At 49.1% G+C, this 18447-nt stretch overlaps 1 protein-coding gene and 1 long non-coding RNA gene across 4 annotated transcripts in view; one reads left to right on the forward strand and one right to left on the reverse strand.

The window, feature by feature from the left end:
- The window catches only part of LOC125398777 (doublesex- and mab-3-related transcription factor C1-like), a 66682-nt gene that overhangs the window by 15991 nt on the left and 32244 nt on the right, over nt 1-18447 (reverse strand). Inside the window, exons 1-2 of one of the 3 annotated variants that reach the window (XM_087903167.1) lie at nt 2890-2990; nt 1569-1703 (exon numbers count right to left, since the gene is read on the reverse strand). The exons of 1 other annotated variant lie outside the window; for it this stretch is intronic. The gene's annotated coding sequence lies outside the window, so the exon portion shown is untranslated. Of the gene's footprint in view, nt 1-1568; nt 1704-2889; nt 2991-15024; nt 15227-18447 lie in introns of those variants that run through there. One more of the 3 variants, XM_085684837.2, reaches the window with a different exon arrangement.
- LOC146889144 (uncharacterized) lies at nt 9260-10184 on the forward strand. The gene is made up of 3 exons (XR_015000412.2): nt 9260-9541; nt 9748-9911; nt 10056-10184. It is a non-coding gene; the product is annotated as an uncharacterized LOC146889144 (long non-coding RNA).

Here is an 18447-nt window from a genome sequence, read left to right on the forward strand (position 1 = left end):
GTATGCTTGATTAGAATGGACTTGGGGGAGAAAGGAGGACAGGACAAGAAAAAGATATACAAGTGAGTGAGGCATCCCAAGGTTCAAAGGAGGGAGGGAAATGTATCAAGTGCTTGGCCAGCATGTACTCATCTGCAGAAGGGGCAGTGGGAAACTGGGACAGGGACACAGGGATGGAATTCATAGAAGGGACCGGATCTCAGCATTCACAACCACAACAGGATTAAGGGGTTTGCACACCTCTGACACTAACTCCTTTCCTACACCAAATGCACAGCACACTTTTGGAAGAATCTGAATGTCTCTACCTGCTGTGACTGAGACAGGACCTTCCTGTATGAGGAAAACTGTGGCTGGCTGGAGACCTTCTCCTACAGGGGAAAGTATGGGGTCCTAGCTTGACAGTGAAGGTGGCTGGATCGCCCTTTCTTCCCCATGATAAGCAAACTCAAAAGCATGTGGAGTCTGTTTTCCCTTCAATGTGATTGATCACTGCCCACAAAAGGCTAGTGACCCAGGTCTCTGGATGTCACTGCTCTATGAAATGAATATAGATATGGGCTGGCTGGGATGGCCTATATCAGTAGGATATGTTGAAGTCACCGAGTCCTGGGGATCATGAATACAGCCCTGGACCCACTGTATCCACATAATCCTCCCAATCAGCACTTGGTAAAAGGCAGCAAATGTCAGAACAGGCTTTGATGGCTTTCCTGAAGAGGACTGACTCTGTTCAAACATGGGATTTTCTATTAACCATTGTAGTCTCCCTTTTCAGAGGAATCTCTTTCCTCTCCTTATCTTTGTTTCAAGACAAGGCCTTGAACCCATGCTGGCATAGACATCACTATCATGTCCTTGAGTTTCTGAACCTCCACCACCTTCTGATTACAGATATTTGTGACCACAGTCTCTGCCTCTCTCATAGCAGCAAGTCTATCTGTCCCCATTTATGTCCCAAGAGAACCGTAGCCCATGTGTCAATTCCTCAAGGTGCTCAAGGACCAACTTGTCCCTCTTTTCTCCTTCCCAACAGACACACTCAGAATCTCAAAGATCAGCGGTGACACAGACATGACTCTCCGATGATGACCAAGTTCTGTCTGCTGTTCCCAGTCCTTACTTTCCAAGTTGCCCAACTGCTAAGCACAGTTCTGTGATTTGGTTTATAATGTTTTTTTCGTCCTCTTTCATCTCCTTGGTATACGGTTTATGTGTTTTACTGAAGGTGACAGTAAGTGACTCTGAGACATAAAGGATACCAAATATCAAATATTTTATAGAGAGTGATTGTCTCCATCAATGACTGAGTGACTTCTCTAGTGCTGAACAGGAGGGCTGTGGGCTGAAGGCTGTGGAGCTGGGTCAGAAGGAACCATAATGTCCCAGAAATCAGAAACCACATTTAGGGCTTAGAGGAAAGTGATAACTTATATTCTGACAATAATGACCTTACCCAACAGACTTCCATCATTTATCACCTCGGGCTGTTTATGTCAAAATGTGTCACCCCATCTATTTCTTCTTTGGGGGAGAATTCAGTAAAATTACAACACAGCGTGATCTACCTCTGTGTCCGGATGATGAGAAAATTCACAGCATCAACACTACTGGCACAAAAACTGGTTGGATCTTGGCGAAGGCGCTGATTAGGGAATCTGGATCACTGGGTACTGGGAATCATGCCAAATGAATCTGTTGGGCTGAAGGGACTGCCATTAGTTCACCAAGGCCCTCACAATGATGCACCGGGCTCTATAATGAAGCATGCAGTGGCCATGGGACCCCCACTTGGTCTTAGGGAACCACCTCAACTCCTCAAAAAGAAACACAGAAAATAACATGGGAACCCCACTGGTTACCTAAATCTGTGTTGCTGTAAATGCTGTTGCTTTCCCTGGAATTGTCCCTTAAGTATTAGGAATGCATTCAGTGTTCTCAAATCTACATTTAATCCCTTCCTTCCTTGAACAAGTCCCCCTACAACCTTTCATTCCTGCATACTCCAAATAGTGCAGAAACGTGTGGGAAGCACACTTCTAACACAGCCCGCACAGTTGGAAGTGACAACCTCCTTCCAGGCACTTGTGTCCTGATGAAATGGGTCAAACCCAACACCATGCTTGTAGCCAACAGCAGTTGGAAACTATAGTAGTAAGTCCTTGCTTCCCAAGGGCAGGCCGTCACAATTCTAAGCCTTCCCACTAGCAGGCAAACTTCCTCCCTCCAGTACTAACTGCACATGTCCCTGTGCAGATGAACAGCTTACAATGAGTTGGTGGCAGAAATACATCTAACAGATAGAAACAGGCTGAGGCCCTCATGCTGCAGCCCATTAGGAACTGGATCCTGTCTCACCTTCAGTCAACCTATGAGATCACAGTCCTTGGGCATCTGACACTTTGATCATAAGTAGGTGTCAGAAAGGGTGAAAAGTGGAGGACCTAGACAAGTCATGCAGAATCCCTGATCCAAGAAACTCTGGGAGAATAACGATTTTGTAATGCTGGTATATTTGGTGTGATTTACTAGATGTCAGTCACTAATGCTGAAGAAAACAGGACTACCTGAGAGCTGGCACTGTGGACAAGTGACAGCAGGTCTGAGTCAGACTGGGAGAGTTTCATGTGGCTCAGAGGACACAGGATGTGCACACCTCTCAGTCAGACTGAGGGTCAAGTCCCAGGTTTGGTATGAGTCATCTTTATGATTTTGAACAGATCATGTGATGCCCCTGCACTGGGTCAGTTCCTCCATGAACTTGACTGACATCACCTGGCAGTACTGGTTGTAATCCACACAATTTAACTATCTAAGGATGTATGGGGACCTTCTTGGCACTTAGGAAATAGTAGGCTCCAATGTGAAGGCTGGTGCTCTGGTACCTACCGTCCACTCTCAGGTGATCTCCTACTGACTCAGGAGGCCTCTGGTGCATAAAAAGTAACTGTAGGTAAAGATATCTCCAGGAGGAAGCCCAAAAACCTTTGTTCCCCTGGAAGGGAAGCAGATCAGACAGGATACATCTCTCAACAATTCTGCTCTGAGGAAGAGACAGGAGGCCTTATCAGAACACAGAATGAGGCTCTATGGCTTGGACAGAGGGCCAGACTTGCCCTTCCTCACCCTCTAGGCCCCTTGCATCCCATGTATTTTCCCTTTCATTTCCCCTGAAATCTCCCTGCTCTCCTTGACTTCCTGTGTCAGGGACCTGACACCATAATTCTGCTTCTTGCCGTGGTTTCCATATGAGCTGGGGACTCCGTCCTTTTCTGTGACCAGACTGGTGAATGGATTAAGTACTATCAATGTCAGAAGTATATGGCTCATTCACGCTCCCCCAGGCCACAGAGGACATGATCTGTGGATTGACACTTAGGCAGCCGTGCGGGTATGCATTGCTTTAGCCTTTCTGTCATGACTTAGAGATGGTTCATTAGAAAGCCCAACATCTACACGACTGGATACATTCCTAACCAGCCTGTGGAGGCTTCTCTATCCATCAGGAATTTGCAAATGAAAGAATTCTATAAGAGACTTTTCCTCTCACTCCACAGACCATCAATCCATCCTTGGGATCTTACACAAGGGTCTCAAGTTTGCCTTCAATGGACATGGAGAACCTCCAATTCTCCTCTCCCTGGGGGCCTTGGCACTTCTAGTTCCCTCTAGACCCACCCTTTCTCAACAAGGGCTTTCATTTGCTTTCTGGGTCTGCGATGCTCACAATTGACGGCAGGCCAAAGATCTTCCAGCACATAGCACAAACGTTGATTCTTCTCCGGAAAGGGGGCAGATCAGAGTGGATACATTTGCAAGCAATTCTGGGTGGTTGGAGGAGCCTTATCAAAAGCAGAATGAGGCCACAATGCTGATGCAGACAGCAAATGTTTCTCTATCTCCCCCTGGCAGCCTGTCTTCTTCCCTCCCTTTCTATTCATGTTTGTATTCCTATTCCTTCCCAATTCCCCTCCCACCCCCTTCTTTCTTCCCACAGCACTCCAGATATGAGGACATTTATTGCTACTGCTCTGCTTGTGAGTGCACGCAAGTGTGCACACGACCACTCACACACAATGTACAATGTACAGCCATAGCTGTTGCACACTAATGTGTGGGTTCTGTTAGGGACACTGCCGTAATTGCCATATTCACACTCCACTGTAGAGCAGAGCTTTGTCTTGCTGATTGTTTTGGGAACAAGCAGTCCCTGTCTTGGGGCACCTTGTACTGACCAAATGAGGTGGCAATTATGCATCCACTAAATTGTGTGGCTCCTAGATTCTTCTCTGGAACATTAATGCATACTCTCCCATTTACTGCCCCCAACTCGAAGCCCAGACACCCACAGAGTAGATGTTGGACACTGAGTTTGCAGGTGGAGAGCCAATTTCTATACGGATTTTGGGCATTCGAGAAATAAATCTGGGATAACCAAATGAACACAGGCCCAAGAGATGAGGTTCTGAAGCTTCCCGCTCCTTTCAGCCCTCAGGACACTGTAGGTAGGAGGACCTTTGGAGGGAGGGGGCCACCCCTACCCATAACGTGGCTAAGGTGAGGTGTCACTGGACACAGCAAAATCTGCAGCCGTCTTAATGGAGTGGGATTTCATAATAAGCAGCCCTCATTGCTTTATCCCTGCCCAGCACACAGAAAGAGTCTCAGAATCCCCAAATCCCCATTCACCAGAGACAGGTGTCCCACCTATACCAGCTCAGTCCTGGCTGACTTGAAAGAAAGTCACTGTATTGGTGCCATACTTAGCTAAAAACACCCTCCTGCACTCTCCTTTTCATGAGGAACCTTTCACAGTCCCTTGGTTTCTGGACCCTGCCAGTTGCTAGGAGGCATAATTCATGTGTCACCGCTCAGCACACTCACAGTGTTCTCATTTGACTCTCTTGCCTGTGATACCATATCTCTCTGTGCCCTTGACCAAGGTGGTAAGCTTTCCAGAGCTGCCATTCAGTATAATGTCTACAGTGAAACCTTTCATTGAGAGCTCCCTGAAATTCTGCACACCTGCACATTCTCTGACCCCAAAGTTTAGGGGACTCGAACACTGCAGCCCAGCTCCAAGGCTCAAAAGGTCATGGCTCTCATGAGGGCCTGTCTCTGATGATCCCTCCTCCGTGAGTTCATATGGTAAGGTGCTATCTGTCCTCCTGACCTGATCCTCCCATCATGTCCAAGATGGTCAATTTTCAAGGCTCAGAGCTACAGTGTGGGTGGACTGAGTAGTATCTCACAGACCAGGTCCTTAGAAATCATCACCCCTGAAGTCACAAGACAGACCCCACAGACTCCAGACCATCCCTGATATGCCCTGCAAGTTTCTCAAGGGCAGAACAAAGGGGTAGTCCAATTGTTGATCAAGCACTATCATTTTGAGCATCCAGAGTCCCAGAGTCTGTATGAGACATGAAGATGTACTCTGCTGCCTCCTGGTAGCCCTGTTTAAATCCTGCAAACATACCATGGAGAAAAAGGCAGCTGCCTGTCTACAGGTTCAAACTCACTGCAGCTGCCTGGTCTTGTTCCTCCAGAACTGTTCTTTCTCCTCCCTCCCCACTGAAACCAAATCTTCACACATACCAGAGAGCTACTCCTCTAGAAAACATCCCTGACTCAATGATAAACACCAAGCCTGAAGAGTTTCCTGACAGCCAGCAACGCCATGGTCCCTGATCTTCTTCCATCCCTCTTTGCTGTCCTTGTGCCTTTCCTGATCGCACCCCAGCACAGGTCCTGGAGGCCAGCTCTTAGTACTGACTGGCTGGGATGTCCCACCCACCCTGGGACCTTAGTTTTATCTAGAAGACATTTTCTCAATGCCTCTCAATATGTCACCCACCAAAGTGGCAAAGTTTAAGGGGGCAACAACAGCAAAAACAAGGCTGAAGACAGTGAACACCACCCTGGGCTTACAGATTCACAACTCCTCCTTGGAGATACACTCACCAGAGGTTCTTTAAATGTATGCTTAGTGTGGTCTTCAAATTCTGTGTCCCTGTTTCTCCTCTAGAGAAACAGACTCTGGAATGAGGGTACTTAAGAATCATGTGAAAAGTTGAAAATTGTAAAGAGCCAGGTCAAGGTCCTTACATCTGGACATAAATAAGGCAGTACATTACATGTTACAAACACCCTGTGATGGTGTTCCATGAGATGACATGGAAATTTACCTAGTCCTCAAGGAAAATGATAAAAACCAAATGTTTTGACACTCTGAAGTATGGGCCTATTTTTATGCCAAGAAAACAGAACCGTGTATATGCATGGGGACACATGGATGTATGTAAATGCATGTTTGCAGAATTCTTCAAGATATATACCTGCTCGTAGTAAGAGGGCTGGTGACAGTGGAAGCTACCTGGTGGGACTATTCTTTGGTCTGACACTGCTCTTAGTCCTGGTGTACGTAAGCAAGCAAGATTTAAAGCATTGCAATGTGTCCCAGGAACTAAATGTGTTACCCTGGTGATGAGCAAAGGGCATCCAACCTGTAAGAGGCTCAGGGAAGTTACTTGTGAGGCACAAGGTTATAGTGGGATCCACCAGTGCACATAGTACTTCCCACAAATAATTACCTATAATTTATTCAGGTGTGATTCAGGGCTGACAGGGTCCTACTGACCTCTCTTCTGTGTAACAGCACTCCAACTGAAAAGTTCAACATTCTCCCTGGTCCCTATTCCCTTGTTTATCTCTGCACCTGATAAAGCCAAGGCTGCCATGAAAACACACTCTTCCAATATGTAATGTTTCACATAAGTGAAATTTCAGACAGACCACAATCACTCATTGATATGAATCAATCCCACAATGGGAGACCCTTTACCATGATCCACCACCTCCCACCCGCTCCCACTCCCTGAAGACCTATGGTACCCTTCAACGCAGGTGCGTGAAGACAGCTTTCGTTTTCCAAGCGGTTTTAAAGGGGAAAATGAATGCCCGCACTGGTCAAGATTACCATCCTGCACCAGTTTCTCAAGGACTCAGCTGCCTCATTATCCAGATGAACCCCACACTCATTTTTCAGAGAATCCCAAAGATGGGCATATCATTCTGCTTCATAAATGGCCATAAGAAATTATCAGAGACAAGATGATTAGAACAAGGGAAATTTATTTTCTCTTGGTCCTGCCGACTGTCCAGTCCAAGGTCAAAGTGCATCCCAGCCTGGTTTCTGCCGGGTTTCATGCTTAACCTTCTTCTTAGCAAGTTACCCCATGGCATCTCCATCAGGATTCCTGCATACATAGAGCAAGTCCACTGCTGTCTCTTCAGATGAGGACGTCAATCCTCTTAAGTCAGCTTCCCACCTAGGGCTAACTTCTTCCTTAATTCCACACTAAAGGTTCCAAATCCAGTCAGCTCTGGAGTAGGACTTCAACAATAAAATTGTGAGGGGGCATAGTTCAGTCCATTCTAACACTGACCTGATGCTCCCGATCCATAGTATCAAATGATGGACACATGTATTATTGTCTTGAGACAGAGCCAGATGCTACTGACCCTCATCCTGCCTCAGCACGTAACTGCCACACTCCAGTGCTGGTAAGGGAGCGAACCCACAGCACTACCCACAGGTGTCAGCCCCTCAAACATCACTGCAGATTTCAGAACCTCCCAACCAGACTGTCGGCACATCCTAAAGCAGGACAAAATCTTGGCATGGGCCCTTAGCTTAGGATTGAGCCCTGAGTCCTGGGAAGCCTCATTCAAAGGCTGCATCATAACGGGCTCAGGGGCTCTGCCTGAGACAGCTCTCATGTTTCATTCTGCCCCCAGGCGGTAGCTGAGGATGGTACCCAGTGCAGGCAAGGAAACCAGGAGATCTACTATGGATGCAGGACCAAAAGGTGGGTCTTCTCTTTATCAGCACAGAGTTCTTTGCAGGAGTTTGGAAGAAGCCCCTGCTTGCCACTTCACTTTCCTTACAGGAATATGGACGTTGGGGAAATGATACACAGTTATGAGGCCTTCCTATCTAGTCCTCACCACTGAGGTCAGAGAATTAAACCCAGATTTTAATTTACATCTAATCATGACATATGAACCCCATATTGTATTCACAGAGATGGACATAAATAGAAATGGCAAGCATCACTTCAGTCCTTCATTGGTTCACATGCCATTAGTTCTAAGTTCCCATGGAGCACTGTGAGAAAAAACCCATTTGAGTGCATGGATGGGGAAAGGAGAGAGGACCGAGAAACCTATTCATTTCTTGCGGGGGGCGGGGGGTGATGGTCTGAGATTTGGTCAAAAATGTACCTGGCAATTCGTAAGCTTCTATTGGGGTGCTTGGGAAAATTCTGTAAAGGTACACATGAAAACTGCAGGCTCTTTTACCTCCGATCTGCACAGGGACTCTACTCTGTAGGGCACAACAGAGGAGCGGCACACCTGCTTGCACATCTCCAGGGCAGCTAACCATCACCTCAGGGACTAGAGATGGCTTGTCTGGAGAAAGACCATTTACTTGGTCTGGTAAATTTCACCCACAGTGTCTGCTCCATGGCAACCCCACCCCCAGTTCCTTCCCATGATGTCTCTCCCACCTGGAGTCCACCTAGAACTCTGGAGTGATGTCGTGGAGACGGTAGAACAGAGGTGATGGCTGCAGGCCAACAGCAGCTTTACACAGCATATGTAGTCAAAGGCCTAAGGGGCCATTCTCCATTCTCCTCCACTAGTTGGAGCTGAAAGGCACTCAAGTAGGCATCCGCTCCGCACAAATGCCACATCTTCATCACAAGCATCAGTCATGATTTCCCTACAAGCTTCACAACTCGATGTGGGAAAACCGATCAAGAGGGAAGAAGATGATACTGCCTGCTTGAAGCCGAGTACTACGCACCCGGATTGAGTGGCACTAAAGCATTTCCCAGGACTTAGGAAAGAACACAAGACAAGAAACCAGACCAGTGCACACCATGACCAGGAGAGTTCACTAAATGATAAGGACCAAATGCTGTCATCCCGAATGAGGTATGGCTAAAATATCAGTGTGCTTTCTTCTCAGAGTGAGGCCCCTTAGTGCATCTCTGCCCAGGAAGCTGCATGTGGCTTGAGCCTGTTGTGGGGTAGAGGGGGCAGAGAGAAAACAGAGAGACACAGAGAGGGTAAGAGCACCTGAGGAGGAAGAGAAGGGAGGGAGGAGTAAGGAGGGGAGAAAGAGACAATGGGAACGGAAGGGAGGTAGGAACATTGGAGAGGTGGGAGAGAGAGAACAGGAACAGGGCAGGTCACATGTCAGCAATGTATCCACTGGTTGTGCTGGATGTCCAGAACTGAAGCAGGGAGGAACAACAGGCAGGGGCAGAGTGGGCAAGCACTGTGAAGGGGCGTGCTTAGCATTTACACTTGGCCAAGCAGGCAGCTCAGCGGATCTCTGTAAGTCAGTCCCGGAGAAGGGGATCACAGCCACCATCACAAACTCTCGTGCAAAGAAGTCCTAGGAGTCACTGTGACTGGAACACACACTCTGAAGATGATCTTCATTCCATTCTTTCCACGTCCTGAGCAGGTCAGTTTCATGTCCATGTGCTCTGGGACATCCTCCAGGGAGGCTGGTCTGGAACATCCTCCAGGAATACTAGGGTTTGGTCAGGCCAGGGTTCCCACTTCTCCATCCTCAACCAGTAGTGCAGATACACATCCCAGTACCCATATCGGGTAATGGACAGCAGTCACGAGGGACCGCAAACATGAGGTCTCAACTCTCTTTTTCAGACTGTGAGAAACTCACAACAATACTTCCAGGAAGGTGTTGTCTTTGCTCACACCATGGGAAACTCATCCAATGGCCCAAGAGGAACTGGGAAGGCTGCTCCTCCGAGAAGGCCCTGGAAGGGTCGGTTCCAGAGAGCCCTGGCACGTGTGTCCAAGTTCTTCAGGTGAGGGCTCTGAGCCAGCCTGCCTCCCACCACTCACAGCAAGCTGCAATGACTCCCTCCTTCTCCCCTAGAGAGCACCCCAGCCCTCCACTCCATTCCCACAGGGTTTCTGAGGGTCCACTTGTCTCTCTGATTCCTTCTCAGGAGAGGCCGCAGGACAGAAAAAGGCTGAGTATACCGGAGTCCGAGAATGGAGCCATGGCCTTCTGCTGCCCAGGCCCTTGCCCTCCTGAGAATCTCATTCAGTGCAGTTGAAATAAATGCCGGCATGCTTTACAATGTTTTTGCCTTCGTGACATTTTCTTCACTTTCGTACTGACACCCACCTCAGATGAGATGATTCGGGTATCAGACTTGGAGTCTAGGGAGTGTTGGTATGAATGACAGGAACTAGTGTCTTTCTTACTCCTACTAAGCCATCCACTCACTTTCTTATGCTTGCTGCTTGGTGTGGTGGTGGAGTCCTTGTTCACTGTGCAGTGAATTTCCCACAGCTCTCAGCTCTGACCCCAAGGGGCACTTGCATGCACCGAAAATCCTTGAGGAGAAAATAGCATGTCTCTGCCCCCTTTCACTTCAAAGAATCCTCATATGGAGAAATCTTTTGCCTGATATGTGAATGGGCAGTGGAGGAGTCAGTTTGGGGAAAGCTACAAGGCAGAGGTTGCATAATGGGGAGCAAGTCACTTGTAGGAAGACTCCCTGGATCCTGCAAAAGGGCTTTAGACTTCCATGCTCACAAACAGTTCCCAGACAACCCCAAGCCTATCAAAACAGCCGCCCTCCAAGGGACAGCCTTTTCTCTAACAACATATGGTTCATCCTGTGTGGGCCTTTCTTGAATTTCCTTGGTGATCTTGAAAGGTAACAAAATATAGTTTTCTCGGGACAAGGCTCCAGTGGAAGATGGAGCACAGCTGAGCCATTAATCTAACATGGAGGAGGCCATATTAGAAACGGCAACAGCTGAGTTGGAGATACGGGTCAGTAGTTGAGGCCCTGCTGCTGTTGTAGAGGATCTGGGTTCGATTCCCACCACCCACATCATGGCTCACATCTGAGTATAACTCCATTTCCAAGAGATCTAGCTGACCCAATCTTTAACCTCTCTGGGCACCAGGTGTCCACATGGTGCATAGATGTCTGAAAAACAACCTTGCACACGAAATAAAGATAATTAAAAACAAATTGCAACACCAGTTATCAGAGACTAGGGAAACAATGTCCTGGACTCAGGAACAACAGGGAATTGGACATCATGTGGGACCCTCAAAATACTTTCTTTTCTGTGTAAATGGAGACGCAGGTCCCACAGTTCCTCCTGGAGTGGAGCTCAGCCTTGTAGAAATGGGGAAATTATTGTCTACACTTGTTCAAGGGAGAGCAGCACTCTGGGGGTGCTTGTCCTTCTGTAGGCTCGCCCTTTTCCATTCTGCCACATCAGGCTTCCTCATGTTCTTTTGCATGTAGGTGGAAATAAGTCTTGATATATTTGTTGAGTTCTGTACCAATATTGTTCGTACACCTCTCCCAAAAAAGAGAAAAGTTAATTTAGGTGGGATGACCTTGGTATTTGGGGATTGAGAGGGGAAGAGGTCATTTACAATGTAGGCACGGGAATGGACCACATCCGTAGGACTTTTCATGGGACAGCAGAGCTTGCTGAGGTGCCTATTAGGACTGTGGGCTATAGACAATGAATCCTCCATGGCTATATTTGAGAAAAACTGACTGTAAGAAGTACAAAATGTACACCATCCAATATGCAGTCTTCACCACTGACAATGAGCTGTGAGGATGCAAATGCAAAGGAAATCTTTTGGCATCCCAAAGACAGGGTTTAGACTGACGTCCTCATATTCACACCCAAAAGCCTTATTCTAGAGAAAAACAGGCCATTCCCACAATACCCATCCTACTTCAGCCTCAGATTCCCATAGCACCGTCACCCCCGGCCCCCCAGGAGATACCTCTCCTTGTTTCCTTCACAGGAATTAACAAATGAGGGGTTTAGATGCAGTGCTCTCTGGACCTCGTATATCTCACTGGAGGCCCCAAGATTGCTGCTACCAGATTCCATGAGGTTTGTGTCCAAAGGACAAGAAGTTTCTAAAGAGGCACCAGCACATTAATGAAATGTGACCAGCAGTCTGCAAGGGTCAAAGTACTCACAGGGCAGCGACTGGGTTCCTGATATCCACTGGAAGCTATCCTAAGACAGCACAGGAAATGTGGGTCCTTCAAAAGCCATGCTGTATATACAGGCCATCAACTTTGGGTAGAGCTACACTTTCATCAGATCCCTCTCTATTCATGAAAACCTCTGTATCCCAACCAGATTGGATTGGTGCTTCAGTCTGGCCACCAAGGCTTATGCTGGCTCTGCTAAGACATAATTCTCTCACACTTCTGTCCACAGAGATCCACAACACCAACAGAAAGCTTTACTGCTGCCCACACACAGGCCTTTTTCTTTTCTAATTTATGGAACCTCACTGTAATCCTACCACTGCCCTCATAACACACTGGCTCTCCCAGGCCTCAGAAGACAACCTCTGCATTGTGCCCTTGCCTCAGGGGACAATCTCTGTTCTGGTGAACGGGCACTTGCTCCTCTTCTGCCACTCGTTGGAAATGACGGTCAAGGACCCAGAGTATGCAGGGAATGAGCTGCATGTGAGCCAGAGTCCAGAGCACTGACCATAGCTGCTGCTGGTGGGCCTTCCCTCTGGCAAACCCCAGAGTCAAGAGTGTCTAGTCCCAGTCGATTCTCATTTCTCTCCTCTCTCGGCCACAACTCGAGGGTGTGTCTCCTGCACATGTGTTCTTGCTCTCTCACCATCCCTCCAGTACCCTCTAATTCTAGCCTTCCAGTTCCACGGAAGCAGGGAGTCCTCCAGGTGTCCACAACATCCCGACAGGGGGTCACTGGCAGTTTTTACATCTCTAGTGCTGCCTCTCTTGGGGGCCGCTATCTGATGCCAATGAAGCCTGCTGCCTCCCAGATGCTCCCTTCCCAGGGACCCATGCCTGTCCTCTGGGCTCCCTGACCACCCTGTCAAGCCTGCCTGCCACATCTACCTCAGCTATTTACACTGAGAGCCCCAACTAGACTCTCAGATGTGGGGCAGAGCCTGAGTCTGCTGTCTTGCTCTTCCAGTGCCTGACACAGTGCCTCACATAACGGTCACTAGACATGGGTTAAATAAATGAGTCCATGAGCAAGGTGTCTAATTCAATTTTATTTTCCCCTACATTCCAGAGCTCTAGGTGAATACAAGTAAACATTAGCTGGTTCTGCTGTGCCAGGTGTTGGCCACATTTGTGTTTTACCTCTGAATATCTGGAGGGGGAATCACCGTGCTACGACTTCCGTCAGCATCTCAATGAGCTACTGACTCGACTCCAGGATGTTTCAGACATAAAATGACAGTGTCACAATTGTTTTGTATAAACGAAGAAATCTCCCCTAAATGAGGAACAAAGAAATCCTGGATGTATGCCAGGCATAACCGTGGACGCTCATACTTAATCATATGTCTAGAAGAGCAAGGCTTTGGGAAATATTTTACTATGCCTTTGCTTCCACTCTGATTTGACATGTACATATCGAGGCACTTTTGACTTATTTTATGGCTGTGGGGATGGAACCCACAGCCTTGCCCATTTGAGGAAAGTCTTCTACCACTCAGCTACATCCTCAGCCTTCATCACTTAGTTTTCAACCCTTGATGCCTCGCAACTGTTTCTCAACGAGAAAGAGGGTAGCTACAAAGAAAGCACAACCTTGCAATGTGCAGACTAGGCCCTAAGTCACCAGGAAGCAGAGCCCTGGAGCAGAATGCTACGTATCCTTCCTGACCCTGCTCTAGTCCTGAACTTCCTAATCAGAGCCACAGGGCCTACTGCTCCAGCACCCCTTTGACTACTCACAACAAAAGCAAGGAAGCCTCAGCCATCCCTGGTGGCAGCAGAAGCCCTGACTCTGGCCTGAGATGGTGACTGGCCCCTGCACTGTCCATCACTCCGGCATGGCTCTAGCCCTGGCCTGGCACTTGCCCTGGCACTGGCGCTGACGCTTGCTTGCTTCGGCCATGGCAGGGGCCCTGGGACTGGAACTCGCACTAACTCTCGCACCTGTCACATCATCACCAGCAGCTGTTTCTCGGCCACCGCACTGTGAGCACCAGGCATTTCCTCCTCTTCTTTCAAGGCCTCATTTACTGCCACAGCCAAGACTCTGGGCCGGGTGTCATTCACTTGGGCCACAAACTGCAGGCCTTCCATCTGTCTTGTTTCCTTGGAGGGCCCCACAAGAATACTGAGAGACGGCACTGGAGTGCTGGAGGACACCTACTCGTGCACCACGAACTTGTGCTGCACACAAGCTCTGGTCATTCCCTTTGGTGACGGCTCCCCAAGGACGGGATGCTTTTTAGGCGAGCACACCTCCAGCACCCTCCACACCTCCCTGAACAACTCCTCTGGGACACAGCTGGCCTGCACGAAGATCAAGTCCGGGATACTCAGCGGAAAGCCCAGGCTTTGGTGTGCTTGCCCTGGTCTGGTCGCCTGTCAGGCCCCCAAGGCAGGGCAGGCTGGATTTTGTTTTCCTGTTCGGGACATAGGCGTGCTCTGGAGGGCCAAGTTCCTTCACCTAGACCCAAAGACTAACTCGGGGAGGTCAGAGGCTCTCTTGAAAATCTCGGGGAAGAAGCTCCTGCACCTTTAGGATGACACACTTCAGCATGTCTGCCCTTTTGATCCACACAGTCTTCGCGTTCTTAGCCAGCAGGTACTGCGCCAGCAGCTCAGCTACTTTCTAGCTCCCAGGGCTCTGGGCATGCGCGCCAGGGGTGGTGGGGCCCGCGGGGTGCTCGGCGGGGGATCCCCTAGGGGCTTCGGGGGTCCACAAAGGAGCTTGCAGAAACACCTGGGCGGGGGAGGGGGGCTACGTGCCTCAGAAGAAATTCTCTTGGGGCTCCGCGCAGCACTTAGCGTCCCTGCTGCCGGCGCCCCCGCGGGGTTTCCTGGGCAAGGAGGAGAGAAGGAGGCCAGGGGCCCTCTGAGACCCGCAGGCCCTGGGTGCCACCTCTACCGCGGACGTTCTCACCTGCGGCTTTGGCTGGCCCGGGAAGCTGGAACTCGGGGAGGAGATGCGCGTCCACGGGCATTCGGCGGCCGGCCCGAGCGCTGGCTGCGAGGCCGCGAGGACCGTGACGTCGCCGCGGACGCTGCGGCGGCCGCCGAGGACACCCGCAGCCCCTGTGTCTGGAGTCCCAGGCCGCGGCCCTCACACCCCGAGGACCAGGAAGCGGGCAGGGGAGGGGGCGCAGCCTCCGCTGCGACCTGTGGGAACGCGCTGGCGCCGCCCCGCAGCGCCTCTCCCGCCTGGGGACGGTACTACAGCCCTGGGCCGGAAGGGTGCGGGGGCGCTGCTCCCAGAGGTGGGGGCCGCTGAGGCCAGCCTTAGAAGAGACCAGAAGCCTCTGGACCACAGGCAAAGCAAGCCTGCCTTCCTCCCTATTGGCTGTTACTGGAAAGAATCGGTCCTTTGGGATCACCTGTCTCTCTCCCTGCCTCTTGAGGAGGCAGCTCCCTAGGAGACAGATGCCTCTGCCCCTGAGTGGAGACCTTTCTCCAGCAACAGGCCCTCCTGCTTCCTCTAGGCATGCTCCACTTGGGAGGGCTGCGGTGGTCGCATGCCCTTTTGGTATGTCTCCTCTCCACTACACAGTCCAGAGAGACATTAAGTATAATCTAACTTTCCAGAGCTCATGGCATCTTTGTTTACTTAGGCCTCTGCCTCCCACCTCACTGGACCTCTTTGTTCCCCCACACAGTACTTTCTTTCCTCAGGCCTGTCAACTGACATTCAGGAACCTTCAATAAACCCTGAGCACAGAGGTCAGCTCCCAGGCAGCCCACAACGAACCAGAAGATTTCTCCACCCCAGCCATTGCCTCATTTTGTTGCAGCGTGTCCAACAGGTTAGAATTCCGTTTTCACCCTAACCTTTCTGGACAGTAAGCTATCAGCCTCTTTGCCTTAATGTCTACGACTGGCTCTGTATCCCGATGAAATGGTCCGTGAATTTCCACATGATGGCGACGCTTCTGCTTTTCAAATTTCTCCCACTGCTGGCATTTCATTGCTGCTCCTCCTGTTATGGAGATTTGAGCATCAGTTTTATCGTCTGAGTAAAGTGATTTCCCCTCATTATTCTATGGTTTCAAATCTTTTGAAAAATCTTGTCCTCTATATGGATATCATGGACAAAAATTTGCCAATATTAAGACACGCATGGCTTGATTTGCACTAGGATAGCCTGGTATGTAGAGCTCAGCACCAAGGACAATTAGCATCTGGAAAGTGTGAGATTATCAACCACAAAAGCGTACATCCTGCCATTGATTCTGGCTTCTATTCAGGCTACTTCAGTTATTTTTATAAGTTGCCTTGAACACCTATTGCATTTTTCTGATTTTTGTCAATGCCCCTTTTTGTTTTACTGTTGCTCTGAGTTGGATATTTTCCCCACTGTGTGTTCCAATTATTTTTGACATGTCAGAAGCCTGGTTGTCTCCTACTTTTGACTGATCTGCTATAAAGCCATATGAACAACAACTGCCTTTTACTGAATTCGCTCTCAGTGGGTGTTCATTGCATGCTGCAGTTCCTGTACCACTTTCCTCTTTCTTTTGACTCTGACTAGGACTGTGATACTTTGTTGTCTAATGAAATTTCTGCTGTTGTCTTTAACCAGAGGGAGTCTAGTGCCTTTGAACTAAATGCAGTAGGTTGTGGGTTTCTGATGTCCCTTGTGTTCATTTCCTATCTATTGTTTGTCCAGGTCCCAAATCAGTTTTCCTTTGTCTGGCCTGGTGGCAGAGGAGCTGGTAACTGTTACCCTTTCTCCTGGGCCAGCTAAGCAAGCGCTAGGTGCTGTAGGTGTCAAGCACTGGAGTGCTCCGGCAAGTCCCAGCAGGGATGTGCTTCCCTTCCATTCCAGCATCCAGGTTAGCATGTTCACTGTCGGGAGGTCAGAGGTCAGCACAGATAAGCTCCAGCTGCCCCTCAGGCCTTGCTCGCGTTCCCATGATTGCCTGTCTTAGTTAGGGTTTCTATTGCCGTGAAAGACACCATGACCAAGGCAACTCTTCAAAGGAAAACATTTGATTGGGGTTGACTTACAGTTTCAGAGGCTTAGTTCATTATCATCATGGTAGGCCATGGTGGGGCATGCAGGTAGACATGGTGCTCTGAGAAAGAGCTGAGAATTCTACATCTTGATCTACAGCAGCAGAAGGAGGCTACATTACTCACTAGGTGTAGTTTGAGCATATGAGACCTCTAAGCCCACCCCCACAGTGACACACTTCCTCCAACAAGGCCACTCCTCCTCCAACAAGGCCACACCTCCTAATAGTGCCATTTCCTATAGGCCAAACATTCAAACACATGAGTCTATGGGGGCCGAAATCAAACCACCACACTGCCCCTGGGGGACTCACCCCTTCGTGGACCACCATGCTCCCCAACTCTGCAATGGTGGTCTTATCTATAGAGTCACACAGACCCTTATTCTCTGGCAAGTTTCTCCACCCTGGGACGAAAAGATCTTTCCACATCCATGTGGGCTCTAAGAGGAATGATTGCAGCCAGGGAGGGAGGGAGTGCCTTCTCCTACTCCTTCAACCTCTGTCCTTTCTCATCCTACAGGTAGGTACTACTCTTTTGTAGCCATGACGTTTGAACTCTTAAAAGTGCTTTTTCACTCTCTTGACTGCTCAGGCAATCTTATATTCCACATAACAGCATTGTCTCTGCCTCCAGATTGGACCCTCACCCGCAAGATAGTCATTAACAGAAAAATTTTCCACTAAACAAAACCCTGTGAAGTTTTATTTGGACATGCATTTTAAATTCCACTCAAAGGTGTTTCATTATCAATGATTCACATCGTTTCTCTTTGGGTGGCTTTTAATGTTAAAAACAAGAAAGAGAAGAAGAAGAAAGCAAGCCAAGGGAACATGCGGGAACCTCTGACTGTGCACTCATTAAAATTCTGCCAGCAGTACACGGTCTTCTCTGCCTTGGTCACTAAACACAGGACACTTGACGGGTTTCACCTATGTTCTGGACTGGAGCCCGGCCACCTCCACTGCAAAACTGTGCCTTCTTGATACTTCACCCCTGATAAAATCAACCATCACCCCAGCAAGATGTCTGCTGCTTACCTCTGTCCACAACCAGATGAGACTCTGTTCTGCAGTCCAAGAACAGGCAAAAGGCCAAGGCCAACGCACTTGCAATTGCAGAAGAGCCAGCATACAATGACCCACATGCTAGCCATGCTCATAGGGAAGGGATGGAGTCCCAGGTCGGTCTTGCTCTATGCATCACTCTATGTGCTGTTGCTGAGACTTAGGCACTCCAACCCCACACCATTGCCACATACAGCCCATGTTTGCGTGCTCTAGAAATTCAAGAGGCAAAAACAACAACAACCAAAACAAAAACATGTCACCAATGT

The sequence above is a fragment of the Myodes glareolus genome, chromosome X (assembly GCF_982192425.1).
Source record: "Myodes glareolus chromosome X, mMyoGla1.1, whole genome shotgun sequence".
Classification (NCBI taxonomy): domain Eukaryota; kingdom Metazoa; phylum Chordata; class Mammalia; order Rodentia; family Cricetidae; genus Myodes; species Myodes glareolus.